Consider the following 24046-nt stretch of genomic DNA (forward strand, 5'->3'; position numbering starts at 1 on the left):
TCTTCAAGTAATGTAAATTGACTTTTAAAGTCAGGATCTTTTCCTAGTATCATAGTACAGTGATAATTTTGATTATATATTAAAATATTATATATCATACCTAAATATAAAATAAAGTTGAATCAATTTTATGTAATGAATTTAATTTTTATATTTGGTAGGCACTAAAGTTAAATGCTGCAAAGTCTCATATACAAAATAGATTTAACAGCAGATTACATTTTTTTCTCATCCAAACAAGAAGAAAGTCATGGCACTAACAATAGGAGGTGATATCGGCTGAGTCTGGGCTTCCAGGATCTGAGGACAGCTGTCGTGTATGGGGAGTAGAAGATCTAGACTCTGATTTCCAGGGAAGGGAATTGAGGAAGCAATAAGAAATCTGAAATTTGAAGTCAGTGGGCACATAGAGAGGCTAAGCCCTAAGTGAAGTGAAGTGTTTCCAACAAGCAATGGCCAACAGGCAAAAAAATAAAACAGAGTTTGCCAAATTAAATCTAGAATGAGTGCCAGAACTTAGAAGGGGTGCCAGTCTTTTACGAGATGTCTGTAGAAGAATCTATAGGCTGAGAAAGTGCCATAAAGAGCATCCCTAGATTAGAATGGAATCATCTAAGGCAGCGATTTTAACATATTGCAATCACAGATCCCTTCAGTAATCCAAAGAAAGCTATGAGCCATTCTCCACCTGTTCCACACTGAAAATGCACATAGACTTCAACAGTGAATTATTGTAAAATTAATTACTGCCTTTCCTTTTTGCTTCACTCCATTTATCAGAAAAGAAGCAGCATAAACAAAATTGTAAATATTTTCTTGCACTTGAGGGAATTTTGTTTTGATTTTTTGAGTTCAGGGTTTCCAACTGTTCCAGTCTTTAAAGTGGAATGGAGTTAAGTTGTCTCAGAAGAGAATAGGGGAGATTCTGTACTTTGAATTAAGAGGAGACTCTGACAAATACATGGAAAGGGTTAGGGTTTCAGAGACTCAGAAGACAGTTGATTGTTTTCCCAGTACTGATGAATAAAACCTGAGATGGCAGGTCTCCTGAGGAGGGCAGCTGCAGGTATACTTGGCACCAGAAATCAAAGAAGCTTATTGAGAGTACATAATTCTAAAATGTGGCATAAAGGAGGAGCTGTCCACATAGGCTTGGAAATGAGTATTTCATCAGTGACCATAAGAAAACTGATCAGATGTCTTTAACAATTTTTCATAAATTCCATCATGTGTAAGTTTTGCACAATAAGAAAGGAGAAGGGGTTATAATGGATATGTGGGATTGAGGTGCAGCAAAAATCCCAGCTTTCTTTGAGTGTCCATTCATTCCTGTACCATATACTGGGAAGGCTAAACATTACATTGTCTAGACCTCAATGATTTCAGTATGTGGTTCAGATTTGTACTAAATCAGATGCATTGTAAGATGAGGAGAAACTGAGGCAGAAGTAGTACTCCCAAAGCTTCTGTTACTTGTCACATAAGCCTACTCTTAGAGACGTTTACTCATTCAACTACTATGTTAGCAGAGACTTATTACAATGCATCTATTTTTCTGATGTGTAAGATAATGGTTTTGTGGCTTGATGTAGTGAGAAGCTTCCTGAATGTGGAGGATTCCTAACAAGCAACAGGGTATGGCTCTAAAGCCAACAGATGGAACAGCAGTTTCTCAATTTGAAGGCAGTAACTGCTTTGGTAGACCACCCAGGGAATCAAATTGAAAATTTCTCCCAGAGTCTATATCTGTAACCCTATCAGTCATTCCATAAAACATTAATATCTTGGAACAAATCTCTTTCTAAGGATTCTGTTTTCTGCAGTGTAACTGGAACCACCGTGAAGAGCAATCACCAGATGACTGAAATTAGACGTTTCATCAACTGGGCTGTTAGGACTAAATCCATATTTGATGGAATTTTTTTAAGTGTGTCATGTCTTGAAACCAAGTGTACTGTACTAGTAGTTCATGTTCATCATGTAAATGTCAAACAAAACTTTGCATACTATGTCAAAAAATTTACAGAGTTCTCTCGTCTTGTCCAAAGAATCACATGCTAAAAGGAGGAATCCAGTGCAACAAAGCATGAAGAAATCAGTATAAGAAGTTTTATGTTAGATGTTGTCCATGGATCGCTATCATAGGGAAAAGAGTTCATACATAACCACATGATAAAACAAACAAAAGCATAACCAAATACAAGAAAGACAAACTTTTTTTTCTTGCAGTCACAGCCTCAGAGGAGAGAGGAAGAACACATTAGGATGGGTTGGCATATGTATCTAGATATTAGAGCTGAAAAATTAAAAATAAATAAACCCACTTACACCGAACAGTTTAGTTTTCTGATTTGATGTGGAAGTTTGCCTCTCTCCAATTTTAGACTTAATGTGGTTACTTGAGAGATTTCCCAGCTCCACAACCACAGTTCACCGGAGTGTCCCAGCTGTCACAAATCTTAACTAAAAATAATGTGTAAGACTGTAAAGAAGTATGGTCAAAGGGAAGGAAAGAAGTAAGAAGAAAAAAAATCACACTTCTCTGATTCCTCATGTCTGGAATATTTAGTAGCCTGTTATTTCTCAGGTGATTTCCCGAATCTTAAAAAATAAAAATAAGAAAATAAAAAAGCAAGAAAACAAATAACAAACAAATGAAAACAAAACCCAGTATCAGAAAGGGAAAAGTCAAGGACTGACAGAAAAAGAGAATGGAGAAGTGTACAGTATAATTTCTTCAATCCCAGGGATCTTGAACATTCATAGAATATGGCTCAAGATTTGCGTTTCTTGCCCACTTTTGACTTGATTCAGAAGTATTGTCTAATCCACCATCTCATTCCTTTTTTTCCCAAACAATATTTGGGAAAAGTCTCATTTATCAAAATGCTTTTTGGTCTTGTCCATAGCTCTTTAAGCTAAACACAGTCCCATAAGGCCTTAGTCCAAGAAAGCCTAAACCAAAATGTGTTGCTCTTTGAGCCTTTCCCAGGGATCTCATCTCATCCTCCTACCACCTTTTACCTAGTGCCCAACTGATAGTGCATTTGCAAAACTTGGGTTTCTCTGGACTTAGCTTCAGATACTTCAAACTCTCAGCCCTGACCTCAGTTCTACCCCCGACTCACTGGTCTCTGCAGACTTTTTGTGTTTAAACTGTTTGAACCTTAGGTTGCTCTTCTAGATTTACGCTGTCTGACTCATGAAGGCTTTTTAAAATGATCCATAGGCATAGAAATCTCCTTGGTTCTTTAATTCCAGATAACTTTGTTGAAGTGTTAAAATAGTTATGTCTTTTATGGACATAGTCTTCAAACAAATCAATGTGTTTCTATTTTATATACCTCAAAGACATAATAGTTTGAAAAGCACAGGTCACTGATGGGTTGGCATGTTTTTTTCATTTTTTCAAAACATGCTGGTGACTTTCAATGTCAATTTTCATTATATCCCATGGCAAATTTACCATCTTCTTTGGTAGCAGAATATAAACATATAAACATAACAGAAGGTCAATGATCAGCAGAGGATTTGGAAGAAGGATCACTCACTTTGGAAGCTTATAAAGTAATATCAATAAGAAATATAGCACCATTATTTTAAATTAAATTTGCACTATTTTTCAAAGTTATTGCCCTCGAAACCATAGTCTCGTTTGCTTTGTACTGCCCTAGACTGAATGATCATATTCTTGTACAAATGACAGAAATACTTTTTAAAAATTTAAGTGCACTTAAATGTTTTCATGGTGATATAAAACTCAGATACTTCCATGTTTTAGTCCCATTCAATAAAGTTGTAATAACCCAAAATTTACACGGGCATATTTTATTATTTATCTCTCTTTGGGATCCTGGAAAAGCATATTCCTTTTCAGAATAAAAATACATTCTTCATTTTTTCAAGAATATTAGTTATTATTTGCAAAACTAAAATATCCATAAAAGTAAGCATCCTGATCTTTAATGTCTGATTTGTTCCATTTGTGTTCAGGGTTTCTTGGTAGAAACAAGATGCCATTTCAAACTAGATCCTCCTAATTGTGTTAAATTCATTCTTTTATGAATGAAAAGCCACATTAAAAAATTCTCGAAAGAATTATTGACCCAAATAGCCTATAAACTGCTCATAAGAAAATATTTTTTCTTACAACATAGTTTTATTTATTCTCCCTGAAAAAACCTGTTAACTGATCTTTTGTCTTTTCTGTTCAGAGATTCATCTGACATATAATGTTTATCACTGTCAACAAAAACAGTTATTAAGTTTTGAGATATTATTCCAAGGTAATAAACTATAGCTTGCCTCATTTTCTTAAAACTAGTGACATAATATAGTGGGAATTTAATGGGTTTGGAATTTGGCAGACAGGCAAGTGTGAATTTGATCCTATTTCACTAGGCATTCTGTGACCTGGAAAGACAACTGTAAGAACCTGTTTCCTCATCTATAAAATGTCTACAATAATAACCAATAAGTAGATTGTGATGGGGTAAAATAAAGCAGCATAGGAGAAAGCAACCAACAATTTTTGCACATAGTGAAGGTGCAATAATTCGTAATTTATATTATTTTCTCGTCATTAGTGATGCATTTGGTATACTTTTCCCTCAACAATGTTCTCTCTCTCGACCTCTCTCTTTCTGTTTCTGTCCCTCTTCCTTATCCCTCACTGTCTAATCCTCTCCTACCCACAGACATAAGTACACACACTCACACACAGCATTAAAAATGAAAAACTCTTAAAGACACAGAAGGCATACACAATCATGTTAATGGACTTAGTCCAATCCAATTCTATTGTTTCAGTATCCATATAAATGTATATACAGATAGCTAGCCAAATTTACTTGATTGTGAAAGACATGAGATCATAAGTGTAATGCTTATAATTTAATCCAGTCACCCTACTGTCTGGCCAAAATTATACAGAACTTTTTCCAAGACAGACACAGGTTTAAACCAGCCATCACTTTGTTTGAAAAAGATACCTGTGCAACCCTATGTGTTTGTGTGGTTGCAATCATATAGAGATGTTATCTATTTCTATAATTGAGGATACAAATGGATAGAAATTTGCTTAAAATATGAATTCATTTATAGTCAGCATAACACACACACACACACACACACACGGTTTCTTTATCAACCTTAAAAAACCCTCATTGTATCACTTCAAGATTGCCCGGACAGAAGCAGATCTCTGTCTTCTGTCTTAATGAATGCCAAATCATTCATTTATCATTTAGGTTCCTCCCCATCAGCCTTGAAGAATAACAGACATAAATCTAAAGTGAAGAAAAAAATAAATTAAATAAGTGATAATAAAAAACTATGGCTAATTTCATGCTTCATATATTTAAATAAAAATGGTATGCCTTATGTATAAACAACAACTGCTTGGAAGCAGGCGGTTGGCTCAGCAGGTAATAGTCCATTTCACTAAGAATGTTATTTTCTCTGGGGATTTGTATGACTCTGTGAGATGCTGGTAGCCATGATTGACATATTATAAATTATGTGGAATTGGGAAAGTGCCATGATACAAAATAACCCACAGTTTAAAGTGCTGAATATAAGTGATTCAAGCTGTATCTAGCTTAAAAATGTTGACCCTATCTATAACATAAATTTTGAGGTATCATGTTTATGGGGAGAGGGGTAATATACTGAGGAATAATATTGGGAGAACAAAAACTCACCGGTGGTCTCTTTCTCTAACTAGCCACATCATTTAGTAGTAAGTATACCTCCTATTCTGGAGTACTGTACGTGTATATATGAAGTTCAAACTTCAGGTCACTTTCATAATTACTAAGAAGGGCAGAGTACTCTTAGCCAAAAGTCTGCCCTAGTTGAAGTATTGAATTAAAACTGAAGATTCTGAGTAGAATTAGCTACGGTATTAAGTAATAGCTATCTGATCTGGTAGGAAACTAAGAGTATAGAAGTGGGATAGGATATATTCTTAGGGCAGTATTGTTGTCAAGCATTGAACACCAGCATTGGCAGAGGTTCTGATACTTGTAATTTTTTCTGGATAGAATATTCACCTAAATGGATTGAAAATTATTTTTAACGAAACCTCATAGGTATTTTTTCTATATATTCAAAAAAGAATTGTCCTTGCTACATCCCCAGGAGTCCTTGAACTAGTTGCTGCTGGAACTGTTATTTCTTCTTTCATCAGTGACAAACAGCCTTAGTATCAAATGATAGGCCTCGCACTTTTCTTTCTCTGTCTTTGTATTTCTCAGGTATAAGGCAAGAAAGACAAGCACCAATTCTGCCTTCGTTCTAGTTCTTTCATAATCGTGCTTTTGATAAACCTTATCTGCTGCATAAAAAGATATAAGGGAAACTTGATTAGTATACTTAAATTCTATGCTTATGTGGAGATCTTGATACACACATCTAAAGCACTGTTCTTCTCTGTAATCTATTCATCTCTGGCCTTAAATAAAAGTCTCTCGGCCTAATAAATCTGTCTACGGTCTATCCAACATTGTCAAGATTAATGCTGGGGCTATCAATTGACATATCAAAGCACCTCTTCCTCTGAGGAGGATTACACAATGATTTGCTTGAATCTCATCAAAGTCACACTACATATTATATTTTATAAAGCATATATATATGCTCAAATAAGTCCTCAAATGTATATTCATTATATTCTTTCCAGATTGAATTTTCATTTGAATGAAAAAGAACTTTCATCAAATAAAATATCAAATATATTTATTTTACAAATAGCAAGCTTAACTACATTTTGCCATCAATCATTTTTCCATCAATATTTGCAATCTTTTCTCCATAATATTTTCATAATATTTTAAAAAAATGATGGAATGCATTTCTTTTTTCTTGTTATTTTAATGGATCTTAATTCTAATCCATCTATTATAATATTCCTGCCTTTGCTTTTTATTAGACTTCTCTATAGGACCAGAAAAATACATATTATTATGCATAATATTGTATTACGAATAAATATTTCAGTTTGATATCTTTTTTTAGCTTGCACCCCGTATATATAATCTACTCCTTGAATTTATTTCTTAAATACAACTGAAGGGCATCAATTTATCATCATGCTTAACTTGTGGACAATCCTTTATTGGTTTCCCCACATGTACTCAACAGTTTTCCAATCCATTCTCCAAACCACAATGATGGTAGTCTCTTTAAAAAGGTAAATGTTCTATTGTGAGAATCCCTTCCCCTTAAGACATTTAACATCTTTCCACTGCTAATAAATTAAATACACATATCTTTAATGTAGTCTACAAAGTGCATTCTCTCTATATGTGTAAATATAGATGTACATATACACACATATTTATATTTTTCCATAAGGCCGTGTACACCTCTAACACAGTTTACAAGGACATGAGAGTGAGTTTCTACCTACCTTTCCAGCCCTAAATTGCACTATTGTCTCTTTCATGCTCTACAGACGAGTCTGTAAATAAAATTTTCTCATGTGTTGGTGTTGGAACATATGTTTTTTCCTACTTCAGTCTTTCCACATGCTGGTTTTTCACCTGTGCTTCACTTAGATCTTACTTGTCTTTTAAATCTCAGATAAAATGCCTCTTAGGAAAGACATTTTCTAGACTCTAGAGTGGAAGCACTTTCTCAGACTTTAAATCTTTGCAACATTCTTCTCTCTCTTTTGTAAGTCTTATTTCATTTTATAGTTATTCCTTATATAAGGAATCATCTGCTTAATATCTATTTGAGCCACAAGACCCTCAGCTCTGTGAATGCAACGACAAAACAGATTTTGGTCACCTTTATATTTCCATTGCTTAGAGAAGTGCTTGGCCCATGGTAAGTACTCAATAAATATTTTGAAAAATATTTAATATGAATGAAAAAGGGAAGAAAAAAAGGAAAGAAACAAATTTCAAAATAGTGAAACTAGCATGTGGGGAAACAGATGTGGATGGGGACACTGGCGCCAGCACCCAAGTCTGATGGTTTGGTGATTACCTGTACATAAACACCAGCTGGCAGCTCATGATCTGTGCAATTCAGTCAGAATATTTCAGGTTCATCCCAAAGTTGAAAGCCGTTATGGACATAGAAGTCTGCAGGAAATCATAAAAATGTGTGAAGATTCAGTTAGATTTTGGATCTCTTGATTATTCTTATAGCACTGTATGCAACATTCTATGCTTAATAACCAGCTTTTTCCCCCTCTACTTTACTAAACATATGCCTTCCCAAAGATAAGTTCCTCCTGACAAATATAGCCTACTGTTTGTTAATATTCAAAAGCAGTCCTTCTTGCTTTGTCTGTATAGTTTGGGAATTGTCCTAACTTCTGTCTTAAGGCAACACAAAGAAATTAATTAAATTGCTTAGTCTACAGAGTGCTTAGTGGAAATACCTCATGACAAGACTTTCATTAATTTGTCATTTTTCACTGCAAAACAGGTGAAAAGCCCTAAGAATCAGCAGTATCTTTGTCTAGAAACCATTAATGAATTAATAATTAATTTATCTTATGGGTGTTAAAGACATTCACTTATCCTCTGAACGAGAATGATCTGGTTTAAAATGTGTTACAAATGTAGTGATGGTGTTGATCACAAAATTCCTAAAACTTTCATTCCTACAGCAAGTGTATATTTAGTCTGAAGGAAATAAGCCTCATATAGGCAGTTTCTCATTATCTTACTCTAGAAAGCTAAGTCTGAAATGACTTTCATGCTGGCAATGGTAATATTGGCATTCTTGATTATATGTTTATATTTTTATCAGACACTTATAATATGCCTGTTCTGTAGTCGACTAGATGATTTTAGATTTCATATCAAGGTATTTAGAGAAATATTCCTAAATGGAAACAGATCAGCCTTAAACTTGGTACCAAATTGTCAGCTAATGGACTGAATATGTCACTTTTGGTATTCTACCATGTATAGGGCTGAAAACTGACTATAATAATCTTACTGGAATTATTTCCAGTGAAAGCTGGGACATGGAGGCAGTCCTTAGAATTTACATGAAGCCTAAAGATAATATGCAGAAGGGCTTGTTTAAACAAACTGCCCAAATCCAGGGCTTTACTTGGCAGTTTAATACTTCAGCAAACGTTTACTGAGGGTCCAGCTTGTGCTACCCAATACGTTAGTCAATGGGAATATAAAATTGGAAAAGACACATTTTGGTTGTCCAAGTCCTTACTGTCTTGTGGAGAAGGCAGATAAATAAACATACCCTATTGAACAGCATGGTAACTTACATGATATGGGTAAGCTAGGAGTGTCCTGGAAGATAGGAAAAGCCTTCATTCCGCTCCATACTTGAGCTGAATCAGGAAGCAAAAAGGAGTACAAATTAGCAACTGAAACGTGGAAGGAGAGGAGTGCATTTCAAAAATGGGAAAGAGTTTCAGCATGAAGATATGAAGTGAATAGGCTGAGAATATCTTAATCCTCCTGAAGAGAGATGTTGCGAGATGTGAGGATGAAGAGTTTTTCAAGGACCATTCATGATCCCTTCCAAGCCAACACCCAGTTTGTCACTGTGGACACATCTCACTCTTCAACCCCAAGAGACAGGTCTTTCTAGCAGAGTCATTTTCTTCTTGAGCCTGCTTCCTGATTTGTTAATCTAGCTGTTCTCTGAGTTCCCTTTCAAAAATGTACAAAGATTATTTTAGTCCTTTGGTTCCCAAGAACCGCAATCTATCCATTTCTATTTATATCCACGCTTTTTAATCCAATGAAAGTATGGTAAAGGGGAGTAAAGAAAAGGCTGAAAGTGAGCCTTGAGTTACTCTTCTGAATTTGGGCAGTTTATCCTTCAATTACTAAAACTCACTGAACCTGTTTCATTTTCAAGTATTTTCAAGTCATTCTTAGCATTTGTTCAAAGTAATACTCAGTAAAAGTTGATGTTTTCACTGTGGCATGTTGGTAACATGATTTACAACCAATTCTCAAAGTGAAAAAAGTCAAAAATAAGCCTTGATTTGTAATGTTTTCCAAAATGATGGCATAATATTCCAACTATGACCAGTTGAACCCTGACCTCTATATTGATATCACTGAGTTCAAAGTTGATAAGAGATTTGGTGAATAAAAAAATGAATTTGCAAATAATTTTGAGTTAATGAATAAATTCACAGGCTTACCAAGAATAAAATAAACTAATAAACAAATAAAAAATGTAATTTGATTTTTCTTCTGCTAAAAATTTCAAGCACCACATAAATTGTTGGAAGGCAAGTTACCATTTTGCAATAAAAAAAGGTGTAAATCTTAGAAGACAAGCACAATTTGATGTTCTGTGACTATGTAGACATAGGTATCAATATACTTCTTGTTGTCATCCTAATAACCATGGAAACTTCAATTCATTTATTATATTTATACCTCAATTTTATCAATACAAAACTGGAAAATATTATCTAACACTCAGATAATGTGGAGTACTCAGCAATCTTAAATATGGAGCACTCTAGAATCATTAAAAAGATTGGAGTTCTGGCTACCTTTATATGAATAATATTATTAAACATTGGCATGTTGGCTATGATTTATCTGCTATCCAAAATATGGAGCTTAACTTTTTACAAACTTTGTTTTTTGTGATATTTTATTGATACTTTAAATCCATTTGTTTTCTGTCAGATAACAATTTCACCAATAAAACATGCCAATTGTTATACATACTTTTGAATTAAAGTATGTATAACATACTTTATATTAAATTATATTAAATAAAATTATATTAAATAAAATAATTATAATTAATTATAAACTAAACAAAATGTTTTGTTAATATTACATAATATGTTAAAAGGCTAATCTATGGCATAGAGGAAATTGTTTACAAATTTAGAAGAGTTTACAATTTTAGAAGGAAGATCTAAATATACAATAATAACAACCAAGACTTTGATCAATAACATTTCTAAACAGCCAGTTTTTCCCAGTGGAAATATGATGTAACCCACAGATGTATTTTAAATATTTTAGCAGCTAATTTTTTTAAAATTAAAAAAGACTAGGGGAAATTAATTTTCATAATATGTTATACAATAAAGTATACCCCAAATATTATCATTTTAACATGTAATTAATGTAAACATTAAAAAATATTTACATTTTTTCTACTCAAAATTTAAAACCTGATGGGTATTTTACACTTACAGCATATCCCAAATTGATGCAAATTTGTTTTAAAAAATAATCTTTATTTAGATGTCCTGAAATTTACAGTTGAAAAGTAAAACTCACATACTCAAGCTTTTCCAACCATACTTAAAACTTTTCTCATAATAAATTTAAACACAAAATTTTCTTTTTTTATTTGCATATACACTAACAAACCTGGTTCATATTTTTTAGAAAATCTGATTTGTCTTTGAAGTTGTCTCATATTTAAAAGTTCCAAAAATTCTGGATCTTTGATCTAATATAGCTGGAGCACTGTACACATAAGTAAAATTACTTTTTTCTAGTTGAAGTTATTCTTTAACATATATACAAAATTGAAAACATCTTTGCAAGGATATTAATTATTTAGTCTGCAAAATAACAACATTTCTTTGTATATTTAGAAGCCGTTTCAGACAAAGCATACCAGTATGTTAATTAGATTGTCTCTTGTATGACACATCTAAGGTTAACTATTTTCAAGTTTTCAGAATTTGAATCCATTAATCTTTGATGTTATTAGAATGGTTTTATATTCTATGCAAATTTGATGGCTTCATTGAAGATGCTTCAATTTCATAAAATATCTTTTTTAGTTTTTTCATCATAATTTTCTCAAAAAATTTACAACTAAAATAATTTTTTTCTTTTACCATATCTTCACCTAAAAATGCGGTGGATTTTTGTGCGAGAACTCAGCCATGTTTTAGCTGGCCAAAGTTATAAGCTGATAACCTATAGTTTTAAATCATCAATATTTTTTGTTGCTCACTTTATTCTGATTTTAGACAACTAGTTTGTTAATAGTCATTGAAGGTCGGGAGAAAATTCTTCATCAAATTTTTGTCTATTGCCAAAAATGTCTTTTAATATTTTCCCTTTTGTCAAATTTAACCTATTTGTGTCACACAACAGACAGATCTTCTATTTTGCTCTGCTGCACCAGGTTATAATTGTCTTTAATCCTGAAATGTGCAAAGTTTTCTTTCTCTCTCTCAACTTTTCTGGTAACAGTTCTAGCTTTACATCTTCATTTGATCTTTGCATCAGAATCACTAGTTTGTTTAGAACAAAATAGTTTCCTGCACCACTTAATTATGCAAGCTGAATCTATGTGTTTCCATAAGTATAGTACTAGAAATGATATATGTCCTAAACATGCTACAATGCACCAAAAATGTTTATGCAATGCAAGTTTAAAATGAGATACAGTCCAGGAAAACAATAAAATTATGTTTAACAGAGAAATATTTTTTTACAATATACTAGTCATGGTTTTCAGGAGAGATAAGATCAATAGGAGATATATATATACATATAATGTGTATAGAAGGTGTATATATATCCTATTTATAAGAGCTATATATATATATCTCCTATGTATAGTAGCTATATATATTTCATATATATATAGGAGCTATATATTTATAATATATAATACATATGAGAGGAGATTTATTAGGGAGATTGGCTCATGAATTTATAGAGGCTTGCAAGTCCCATGACAGTCTGCAAGCTGGAGACCCTAGATGCTGGTAGTTGGCTCAGTTCAAGTCTAAAGAGCCAGGGAAGCTGATGTAACTGTCTCAGTCTGAGGCCAAAGACCTGACAACCCAGGGGCCTGCTGGTATGTGTCCTGGAATGTATAGGCTGAGGAGTTTAAGCAAATAGATCAACACATTCACCTTTGTGTTTTTCACTTCCGTTTCTTTTTTTCTCTGCAGATCTCCAGCAAATTGGATGGAACCTGTACACCTTTAGGATGTATCTTCCAAACTAGTCTTCTCCAGACTCACTTGCTCATCCACTCTGCAAACACTCTCACAGAGACACACCCAAAAATGGTGCCTTCTCAGTTTTCCAGGTGTTCCTTAATTCAGCCAAGTTGACACATAAAATTAATAATCACACATTGCCTTAGTATTAAAACTTAATCAAAATAAAAAATTCAGTTTTTCCTCAGATGCACCAGTCTCATTTCAAGTCCTCAACAGCAACATCGGCTAGCGATCACTGTACTGGACAGTACAGATCCTAGGACAAACCACCCTATAGGACAGCACAGATTTTAGAACAAATCACAAAATAGACATAGTAACATGGTATTCTAAGTTTATAAAATTTTAAACCAAGAATCTTCTTGGGTTGTTTGAATGCTATTTCACTTAAGGCATGGTAAAAACAATAGAGCTTGCAATGTATGAGCCCTAGATTCGAAGACAGACATCCTCCTCCAACGGGATGAGGATGCTCACAGTCCTTTTGCTAAAGGTATTAAAAGAATAATCATTCTAAAAAGTGTGACAGTCAGATGTGGGCAGTGTCCTTTTCCAGTACCTCCTATGACAGTTCTAACTTAGGTCTACAAATATTTTCCAGGATTTATAATAAAATGATCCATTAAAATCAATACAGCACTGATTAAAATATCCTATTTATCATTTCAATGAGGTACATACATATCTATACATATGTCCCTTTTTAGGATATCTAAATACTCAATAATTACTATACAGCTTCAGTTTTTATATTTTTATTGATTATTAAAAACATTTTGTTGACAAATGCTCACTTGAGGTAATAGCAAGTACTTCAAATAAGTATTTCATAATTTAGGTCTTGCATAGCCTGTCAAATATACCTGGGAGAAATGGTGCACTCTTAATTCAGATCTTTGCATGCTTATAACAACAACCTTCCACTTACTAACTCTAAGTATTATGTGTATTTGCTTCAGTCACGGTCATAACACTTTCCAAAATAGAAAAGAGGGGCTATGGTTTCTTTAAAAGATAAAGAAATAAAGGACAAACGGTGAGACCAATGTGTGAACGGATGCTCTTGTTTCTATGTTAGTGCTTAATCTCTGGACCACATCGTCCTTTGGGGAAAACAGCCACTGTGACTGCACACAACATAACCTAGATCATAAAGCTTTGCAGAAAGAATCCCCACATTTTACCCTTCATGCCTTTATAAATCCTTCAACCCATGTTATTATAGTAAATATTTTTTAAAAAATTCTAATGTGTTACTGACTTGCAACTACTCTTCTCAAGTGACCTAAGGCTGTTCTGCCAATGTAGTTTACTGTGCCATATATTGGATCATCACAATTTTACTCACATCAGATCCCAATGGGACCAAAAACTGCAAGAAGATTGTCAAATATTTCAATTTGTCATTCTGTCACCCAAGATCCCTTTTCCCCCAGGCCCCAAATAGCTGTGTGCAATGGGATCTCAAAGAAGATAAAGTGGTAAACAGGAATCTTGATACACATCAAAACACTCTGCCACATGTAACAAAATGTTATTACCCTGAAGCAGACAAACTTATAAAAAGAGAAACAAGTAATACCAAAGAGTGAAAAATAGCCTTTTATATTATGACAACATCTCTTATCTGGAAATATCCCAAGGTGCTTTTTCAAAATGCACTGTTTGAATTACTTTGCTATATTAAAATACAGGGACATATTGATTAATTTCTCAGTAGTGGAAGAATATATTTGTTTTAGAACATGTAAATTTTTTTTAAAAAAATTCTTATCCTTTAAGGTCTTCTCACCCTTTCTGTCAAGCTCTATATCCTATCTTCCCATTCCTCCTATATAATTGCTTCCTCCTGAAATGACTGCTTGTATGAAGTTTATGTGAGTTATTGATTACATATTGCTATCAATGTACCATCTGTTTTAAGGTCTTTTTTAATAAAGAGCAGAAACAATCTCATGTCTCAGAATGGATGGATTATTTTAAAGACATAGGAAGTGATGCAGGAGACAGGCATGTTGCTTGAAGGAGTGAAGAAGCCATGGTCGAGATGGAGCTCATGCAAGCAGGAGGTGGAGGAAAGACTCATCAAGGGGCAAGTATGCAAGTGTCCCGCAAAAGACACGAATCACCCATTTTCACTCAGCCATTATCAGTCACTCCAGCAGATGTATATTTGTCTCTACCCTTCATTGAGTTTGTCTCCTGGTAAATTTGATTACCATCACCACCTCGCATCATCTGCTTCAACTGTAGCTGAAAGTTTCTTTCCACTTCCAAAATTCATGAGAAAGAAGATATGCTTGTCCCAGCTCACCCTTTTTTTTTTTTTAACACAATGCAAACTTTTAAAATCTTGTTCACATCTTCAGTTTCTCTGTCCTAACCATTTCCATCTATTCTCCACATACCCATAGAATGCAACTTCTATATCACAAATTTGGTCTTGCGACTTCTCTAATGAAAAATTTTCAGTGCTTTCCTCAATGTGTTTGTGATGAATGCACTGGATGTGGCACACTAGTGCCTAGTGATGTGGTACACTACTGCCCAGTGATGTGGTCTGATTACTACTCCAGCCCCATGCTGACCACTCATACCTCACATCTTACTCATCAGTTCCATGTTCTACTTCATAGTCTCTGCTTTCCCTTGATTCTGGGCCTTTATGCCTGCTGCTTCCTCTAACTAAAATGCCTGACCTGCTCTTTGTACCTGAATAAGTCATACTAACTCTTGAATGTTCTTTTGATGATTTTCTTCATTGTAGTTATCATATTCTATGTTAAATGCTCATTACACTAGCCCATTTTTTCTCCTAGCACTGCAAAATGCACTCCTTGAGTGCAGGGTTTCTATCCATCTACAACAATGCCTACCATGTGCTTGGCAAATGACAGACACCAAAAAGTGGTTGTTGAAGAAATGAAAACAAATGCATGTGCTTAAGTCTGTCTACCTAGTCTCTATTAAATCTAAACAAACTAATTGCAGAGAAACAAAATGCTGATTTATTGCTTAAGTGAAAAAAATTGATGCTTTTATCTGCATCCTAGAGTTGCTAGAAGAGTTGACTTAAATTTTTACAACAAACCTTTATTCTCATTTTTTCTATCAACATTTATTTCCTTCCTTTGATGATTGATGCATTGTACTACTTGCTATTAAAAAAAAAAAGAGTTGAAAATTGCAGTTTCTTTCTTCAGACTTCAAAGGCCAGTGGGAGAGACATAATGAAAAACAACAATAAAGTGATCAATTACAATGTAGAAATAGATAGTGCACCAGTCATGACAGTTTAGTTAATGCTGTAGCAACAAAGCACCGGAAAAATCTCAGTGGCTTCTGCGCTACCTGTCTATTGCAGGTCAGTTATTATCCTGGTCTGTATCATCTTCACTTGGGTACACAAACTGATGGAACAGCCACTATCTGCATTGTCCTGCATCTCACGGTATAAGAAAAGGATCACTCCTCCATCTCACGGTATAAGAAAAGGATCACGGAGTATTATGTTTATTCTGACCCTATAAGTTCTCTCCAAGTCTGCATTCATATAATTACTCAAAGCAAGTCACAGCTTCAATTTAGTCAAGCAGGCTGGGCATGCCCCATCTTCCCACAAGGATAAGCACCCCAAGGAGAAGCATTGACTATGGATGACCTGAATCCTATCTTGACTCGTACTGAGTCTTGAAAAATGAGTTGGAATTACATAGATGGAGGAGAAAGAGCGCTATTCCTGACAAAATGCCAAGACACAAAGGCAAATGACAGCAGGACATATTATTCTGGCTAACTGAAGTATACAATGTACATACACACATATGCCTGGGTAGATTGGAGGGGCCATGCTAAGGGTTTGGAAGTGACTGAAAATCATTAAATGATCCAAGCTCAGAGGATAATCTGGCGCACATTTTAGTAAAAATAGCTGCAGCCATTTGAAGAAGATGTTAATGGAAGTGGGAGTTAGGAGAATCTGGAAAGAATAGTGATCTGTTATAAGACGATTACAGCAACCCTGGTAAAAAAGTGTTAAGGGATGGAGATACTGTGTGAACAGAAGAGAAGAGGGCAACAAGAAAGGTCCTGTTTTCTTATGCGGCTTCAATTTTACTTGGTGCCTTATGAGTAGGTTCAAGTAATTTACCTTCGATATAATGGCAAGTTTCCTATTTCAGAACATAGGGAAAGTTATTCAATTGAGATAAACTAAAGCTTTGGAAAAAAGGTCATTGCAACTTTTGTTTTTATAGCAAGTTACTCTGGCTCACATGTCTGTCACATATTATCATTCTTAATTGCCCTACACAATCATTGTATCATTTTAATCTATAATGAAACATGAGAGGCTGTAGTCTTGAAAAATAATGAGGAGAGATGTCCAAAGTTATCTTGAAATTCTTTTCCCTAGATCTTGGATAGTAAGGTTACAGAAATAACATCTCCATTCATATGTTTAAGAGTTTTATCTAAAACAAAAAACAGAAGCTACCCTAGGAAACTCTAACAAAACTTTACTGGCACCTAATCACAAAGAGTTTGGAATTGTTTTAAGGGTTGCCATTTCTATTTTCAATCTTGTTTTGATATTCTAGGTTTCATACCTTTAGCATATCTAGGTGCTTTGATTTTTCAAAGGAAATTTAAAAATTAGAGTGGCTGTGAATAGCATTCACAGCTTCTGGGGATAATAGTTAAGAGAGTTTTAAGTACATAAATAGCTACTTTAATTGCTATATTTTAATCCAGAATCCAGAAATCTTGAATGTGGCCAATGTATTAGATGTCTTTGTAAATTTTAGTAAATTAACTAATAATATACAACAGATTTTCTTCTTCCAAGCCTATAAACTAAAAACTGCCCATGCAAAACCTCTTTTAAGATGTTTTCTATATCCTCTTATATATTAGTGTGCTTTATAAAATCTCTGGATAAATTAGCATCAGGGACCAATGTCATAAAATAATCTCTTTTAGAAGGAATAGTATCATCATCTATTCAACAAGATGTACAATTTTAGCTAGTTTGAAAATCTTTTGATAAATATTTTTATAGCATAACTGATGTAACTAGAGAAGTAAAAACACATATTATTTCTGTAATGTTATTAAAGCAAGTATTTGAAATATACTTTCAGATTTTAAAATGTTCTGGTTAGCCTGCTCCTTGCAAAAAGCTAAGAGTAGCTTGGTTTGGCTAATAGAGCTTATCCCCAAAGTGTAAAGACAGGCAGAGTACTATCAAAGGAACAAGCGAACCTGAAGGTCAAAGGAAGCAGAAAGATGAATAAAGTCAATCAGAACAAGAGTCTGATTGAGGCATTGAACTAGGAGGAATGACGAGTCAGCATGGTAAAAAATCAAGAGGCAGAGGGGCAGTCATGAGAAATCACAGGGGAAAACTTATCTTCCATGCGACGAGCATCTTTTATGCGGTGAAAATTTGACACTTTAAAATGTGAAAAGGAGATATGGTTTTTTAAAAAAGCACTTGCTATTCTTCTGTAGAAGCACTCAAAAAGTAATTGTTTCATTTACACAATAACTATTAAAAGAGCTAGCCAACTACAGTAAAGTGGAAAATCTAGAGTTCTTCATATTCAGTTTCTCAACCAATCTAAAATTACAAAATTAGGAACATTGCAGGACATTTCAAAAACATTATATAAAATTTAGAATCTATTGAAGAGCACAAAATAGTACAAAAAATAAAAGAAAACTCATTTAAAATTTCACCACTACAAATGCACATGTAATTGTTCAATATGGTAAGTGAAATATAATGGTTCTCTCTTACAGATACAAATAAATAATATATATATATATACACACACGGTATACATATGTATATCCATATATAAACATACTATTTTTTCTATGATAAACATTCTTGTGTATATATACATGTATTTATGTGTGTATATATATGTGTGTGTGTATATATAATTGTATAACTATGTGTATTAGGCCATTTCTGTATTGCTATAAAGAAATACGAGGCAGGGCGTGGTGGCTCACACCTGTAATCCCAGCACTTTGGGAGGCCAAGGCAGGTGGATCACGAGGTCAGGAGATTGAGACCATCTTGGCTAACACAGTGAAAACCCGTCTCTACTAAAAATACAAAAAAATTACCTGGGCGTGGTGGCAGGTGCCTGTAGGCCCAGCTCCTCAGGAGGCTGAGGCAGGAGAATGGTGTGAACCTGGGAGGTGGAGCTTGCAGTGAGCTGAGATCGCACCACTGCACTCCAGCCTGGGTGACAGAGAGAGACTCCGTCTCAAAAAAAAAAAAAAAAAAAAAAAAAAAGAAATACCTGAGACTATATAAGTCGTAAGGAAGAGGTCCAGTTTCAATTTTCTGCATACGGCTAGCCAATTTTCCAAGCACCATTGATTAAATAGGGAATCCTTTCCCGATTGCTTTTTTTTGTCAGGTTTGTCAAAGATCAGATGGTTGTAGATGTGTGCCTTATTTCTGAGGTCTATATTCTGTTCCATTGGTCTATGTGTCTGTTTTGGTACCAGTACCATGCTGTTTTGGTATCTGTAGCCTTGTAATACAGTTTGAAGTTGGGTAGCGTGATGCCTCCAACTTTGTTCTTTTTGCTTAGGATTGTCTTGGCTATATGGGCTCTTTTTTTAGTTCCATATGTGTTTTAAGGTAATTTTTTCTAATTTTGTGAAGAATGTCAATGGTAGTTTGATGGGAGTAGCATTGAATCTACAAATTACTTTGGGCAGTATGGCCATTTTTACAATATTGACTCTTCCTATCCACAAGCGTGGAATATTTTTCCATTTGTTTGTGTCCTCTTTGATTTCCTTGAGCAATGGTTTGTAGTTCATGAAGAGGTCCTTCACATCCCTTGTTAACTGTATCCCTAGGTATTTTATTCTCTTTCAGCAATTGTGAATGGAAGTTTGATTTGGCTCTCTGCTTGTCTATTGTTTTACAGGAATGCCAAAATTAACTCAAGATGTGTTAAAGACTTAAATGTAAAATCCCGAACTATGAAAACCCTAGAAGAAAGTCTAGGCAATACTATTCAGGACACAGGCATGGGAAATGAATTCATGACAAAAACATAAAAAGCAATTGCAACAAAAGCAAAAATTGACAAATGAGATCTAATTAAAGAACTTCTCCACAGCAAAAGAAATTATTATCAGAGTGAACAGATAACCTAGAGAATGGAGAAAATTTTTGCAATCTATCCATCTGACAAAGGTGTGATATCCAGAATCTACAAGGAACCTAAACAAATTTACAAGAAAAAAACAAACAACCCGACCAAAAATTGGGGAAAGGACATGAACAGACACTTCTCAAAAGAAGACATTTGTGCAACCAACAAACATGAAAAAAACCTTAACACAACTGACCATTAGAGAAATTAAAATCAAAATCACAATGAGATACCATCTCACAACAGTCAGAATGGTGATTATTAAAAAGTCAAGAAACAACAGATGTTGGTGAGGCTGTGGAGAAATAGGAGTGCTTTTACACTGTTGGTAGGAATGTAAGTTAGTTCAACCATTGTGGAAGACAGTGCAGTAATTCCTCAAAGACCTAGAACCAGACATACCATTTGATCCAGTGATCCCATTACTGGGCATATACTCAAAGAAATGTAAATTATTCTATTATAAAGACACATGCATATGTATGTTCATTACAGCACTACTCACAATAGTAAAGACGTGGAATCAATCCAAATGCCCATCAGTGATAGACTGGATAAAGAAAATGTGGTACATATATACAATGAAATACTATGCAGCCATAAAAATGTACAAGACTATGTCTTTGCAGGGACATGAATGAAGCTGGAAGCCATTATCCTCAGCAAACTAACACAGGAACAGAAAACCCAACACTGCATGTTCTCATTTATAAGTAGGAGCTGAACGATGAGAATACATGGACACAGGGAGGGGAACAAAACATACTGGGGCCTGTTTGAAGGGTGGAGGGAGGGAGCACATCAGAATAAATAGCTAATGCATGTGGGGCTTAATACCTAAGTGATGGATTGATAGGTGCAGCAAACCACCATGGCACATATTTAACTATGTAACAAAACTGCACATCCTGCACATGTATCCTGGAACTTAAAACAAAATAAAATTATCTATCTATCTATCTATCTATCTGACACCAGGCAATTTATAAGAAAAAAGGTTTAATTGGCTTACAGTTCTGCAGGCTGTACAGGAAGCTTAGTGGCTTCTGCTTTTCTAGAGGCCTCAGAAAACTTACAATCATGGTGGAAGGCAAAGGGGGAGCAGGTACATCATATGGTAAAAGTAGGAACAAGAGAGGGGTGAGAGGTGTCACACATGTTTAAATGGCCAGATCTCACATGAATGCACTCACTGTCATGAGGACAGCACCAGCGCCAGGGGATTGGTGCTAAGCCATTCATGAGAAATCCAACCCCATGATCCAAACAAACACTTCCCACCAGGTCCCACCTTAAACACTGGGGATTACATTTCAACATGAGGTTTAGGCAAGGACACACATCCAAACTAAATCAATATACTTGTGTATATATTTGTACAGATCTTGTTTTATGTGTGAATAATTATATATATAGTCTATAAGTAGAAAATTTAAATGTATTCATTTTATGTGTATATATAAATTGTTTAAAAAATGTATATGAATATGTTATATGGTCTTTATATGTATAAAAATAGTACTCTTTATATATACAGATATATATTCATTTTATTTACTATATTGTGAACAATTATACATGTCATCAAGTATTTTCCTCAAGTCTCCAGTTTATTGATTGCATGATATTCCTTCTTTTGTTTGTTTGCTTGATGTGCACCAACACTAATTTACCATTTTCCTGGCGTTAGGACATTCAGCTTGTTTTTGGTTATCTGTATTACAAATAGCACAATGTTGCTTATATTGTAAATAAATCTTCACAAATATTTACATGATTTTATTGATATGTATTTAAGACTTTAGATGAAGTTTGCCATATTATCCTCAATTTTTTATCCCATATTTACAGTATAGGAACATTACTATAGCTGAGTCTATTGTTATCAGAGGGGTGTGTATGTGTATTTTGTTTTAGAAATGTAACCATTGGAATCTATTATTTATATAATTAACGAATATTTCTTAATTAGAATATTAGCCCTATGTGTATTTCATTGCTGCAACTCTCGGTCAAATGCATTGGGTTTAAAAAAAACAGTATTTTGTTTCATATAAAATTAAAACAGTTATATTATTTTAATATTTTAATATAATAACATGTACCTGTCTTTATTTTAGAGTCTCTGATTTTTGAAATATTATTAGAAGATCTTATTATATGCGAAGGTCCTATGAGTAGTCACTTATATTTTTCCTTTAGAACTTTTATGAGTTCTAAAGCATTTATTAATTTACTAATTAATTAAGCATTTAATTTTTATATTTAATAATCAAACATTTATTAATTTATCTTTTGTACATGTGACTTAAGGTGTGAATTATATATTTTTTCCAGTAGACTTACTAATTATACTACTTGACTTATGAATTACTGCTGTACTAATTTTACATATCATATACATGTATGATATGTAAATAGATATAGATGTATCTCTATATATATTTAGAGATAGACTCTTGCACTCTGACAGGCTGGAGTGCGGTGATGCAGTCATAGCTCACTGCAACTTCAAAATCTCAAAATCTTGTGCTCAATCAACCCTCCTGCCTCAGCCTCCCAAAGTGCTGGGATTACATGTGTGAGCCACTGTGTCTAACAAATACATTTTATTTTTATTTTTATGTCTTTTGGATCTTTTTTAAAATTTTGTATTGAAAGGATTACAGTATTTTCATGAAGGTAGCTTTATAGGGACATTTAATATGTAATAGAACATGTCCAAATATTTACTATTTTCTAAAAATAACATTGATTATACTCATCACTCCCAAGACACTTACTTGCAAGTGACAGGAACTCATCTTTCATTCACTTATATTAAAGAAATTGTTTTAATAATTTCTTTAATTATTAATAGAGCTTAAAAGGGTTCTAATAGAACCTTTATTTGCTTGTTTAGCTGAAATACGAATTAAAAGATGGCCCACTGTGAGTGAACTGGAAATGCCTGATCTCCCTTGGTTTAATGTAGAGGAGGGGATACAAAGGCTTAAGGAAATTGGGATGCTGGAGTGGGTTAGTCACTTTAGACCTACTCATCCCAGCTGGGAGAGTCCAGAAGATATACCCTTGACCAATAGTTTGTGAGATAGATTTGTGAAGGCAGCACCTGCATCCTTGAAGAGTTCTGTGATTGCTCTTCTCTGTATGCCAGATCTTACAGTAGGAACTGCAGCCACCCAACTACAAAATTTAAATGCAATGGGGTCCTGAGGTGGCAGGGGCCAAGTGGCGGCACTCAACAATCAAAAGTAAAGTGCGTGTAGTTACCCTAATGAACAGCAGAGGCAAAGAGGCAATCAGAATAGTGTGACTCATGTAGAGCTCTGGCATTGGCTAATGAATCACAGAATTCCTAGAAGTGAAGATGTTAGGAAGCCTACGTCATTCTTAATTTACGTAAGCAGAAGGCCTCCAGCTCTAGTGGACAAAAGACTAATTTAAAGTATAAAAACTAAGAATTGCTGGGCGCAGGGGCTCACGTCTGTAATCCCAGCACTGTTGGAGGCTGAGGCCAGCAGATCTCCTGAGGTCAGGAGTTCGAGACCAGCCTGCCCTACATGGTGAAATCCCATCTCTACTAAAAATACAAAAAATTAGCCAGGTGTAATCCCAGCTGCTCGGGAGGTTGAGGCAGGAGAATCACTTGAACCCGGGAGGCGGAGGTTGCGGTGAGCTGAGATTGCACCACTGCACTCCAGCCTGGGCAACAAGAATAAAACTCCATCTCAAAAAAAACAAAAAACAAACAAACAAAAAACAAAAAAACACAACAACAACACAGAGAATCATGACCCTTCAATCAATTTTCAGATTTTAACCAGTTTACAGACACAGAACCCTTTGAATGAAGAGGAGACCAGTTCCCCTTGAGGAACTGTTGTTACAACTGATAACACAC

General features: G+C 34.4%; 1 long non-coding RNA gene across 1 annotated transcript in view; it reads right to left on the reverse strand.

Annotated features, from left to right (window-relative positions):
* LOC129059133 (uncharacterized) overlaps positions 1–24046 on the reverse strand; it is a 49558-nt gene that overhangs the window by 12811 nt on the left and 12701 nt on the right. The window contains exons 2-3 of the long non-coding RNA XR_008524863.1: positions 9254–9319; positions 7996–8093 (exon numbers count right to left, since the gene is read on the reverse strand). This is a non-coding gene — a long non-coding RNA (uncharacterized LOC129059133). The remainder of the gene's footprint in view (positions 1–7995; positions 8094–9253; positions 9320–24046) is intronic.

This window comes from Pongo abelii, chromosome 3, assembly GCF_028885655.2.
Source record: "Pongo abelii isolate AG06213 chromosome 3, NHGRI_mPonAbe1-v2.0_pri, whole genome shotgun sequence".
NCBI lineage: Eukaryota > Metazoa > Chordata > Mammalia > Primates > Hominidae > Pongo > Pongo abelii.